Here is a 389-nt window from a genome sequence, read left to right as displayed (position 1 = left end):
TTGTTTCACATAGACATTTTACTAATTCTATTTAATAAAATAATGATGAAAATTAAGTTTATAGCCTTCCAATGCTCTTTAAAAGTGATCACAGCCATGGCCAGTATGGGTCAGTAGTTAGAGTACTTGCCCTTGAACCAAAGACGGTTTGATTTCAGATCAAGGGCACGTACCTGGGTTGCAGGTTCAATCCCTAGACCTAGTCAGGGTGTGTGTGGAACATAACTAGTCAATGTGTCTCTCTCACATCAATGTTAATCTCTCTCCCATCCACTCATCCCTTCCTAGATTCCACTCTCTAAAAAATTAATGGAAAAAATATCCTCACATGAGGATTAAACAAATCCCCCTGCCCAAAACAGGAAGACTAATGAAATTAAAAAATAATT

General features: G+C 37.3%; 1 protein-coding gene across 5 annotated transcripts in view; it reads right to left on the bottom strand.

The window, feature by feature from the left end:
• The window catches only part of LOC102771633 (survival motor neuron protein), a 30056-nt gene that overhangs the window by 18811 nt on the left and 10856 nt on the right, over positions 1-389 (bottom strand). The window lies entirely within an intron of this gene.

This window comes from Myotis davidii, unplaced genomic scaffold (genome assembly GCF_000327345.1).
Source record: "Myotis davidii unplaced genomic scaffold, ASM32734v1 scaffold135, whole genome shotgun sequence".
Lineage (NCBI taxonomy): Eukaryota > Metazoa > Chordata > Mammalia > Chiroptera > Vespertilionidae > Myotis > Myotis davidii.
This window is presented reverse-complemented; position numbering and strand designations above follow the sequence as displayed.